This window comes from Cyprinodon variegatus, unplaced genomic scaffold, assembly GCF_000732505.1.
Source record: "Cyprinodon variegatus isolate N-32 unplaced genomic scaffold, C_variegatus-1.0 Scaffold854, whole genome shotgun sequence".
In the NCBI taxonomy this organism is placed as follows: domain Eukaryota; kingdom Metazoa; phylum Chordata; class Actinopteri; order Cyprinodontiformes; family Cyprinodontidae; genus Cyprinodon; species Cyprinodon variegatus.
The window spans coordinates 24,699-25,307 of NW_015151307.1; positions in this window are offsets into that span (position 1 = coordinate 24,699).

Below are 609 nucleotides of genomic sequence, written 5' to 3' on the forward strand. Positions count from 1 at the left end.
TGTTCGCCATTTCTCAATATTAATGGACAGCATTTCTTATTCCCTAAAGTTATTTAGGGAATAAGTTTTTATTTTCTTTTTAAGCATTTTAAGGTTTCTTATGCAGTAAGAATGTATCTTTGTTTAACATATTTTCTGCATATTGAATGCTCTAATGTCTCTTTTGATCACAAAGTCACTGTTTCCTGTATGATGCGTCTCTCTGAGCAGTTTAATCAATGGGACCAAATCTCTTCATCTTCTCTTTTGCTTTTTCCTCCACCTCTCATCCTCCTACTTTCCTCTGGATCTTATAAAACCATCCTTTCATTCCTTTCATTTTCTGTTTATTGATGCTTTTACTTTCCAACCTACTAAAATCAAATTCTTTATAGACTTTAATAATAATAATAATAATAATACATTTAATTGTGCCACAGGTAAAAAGAAAAAAAAGCACGAAAAAACATCTAAAGGGGATGAAAAGCTTTGCTAAAAAGAAATGATTTAAGGCCTTTTTTAAAACATTGAGTGAATTGAAGGGGCTGCTCAGTTACACAGCGGGTAGCACTGCTTCCTTGCAGCAAGAAGGTTCCGGGTTTGATGCCCGGCTCTTTCTGCATGTACATC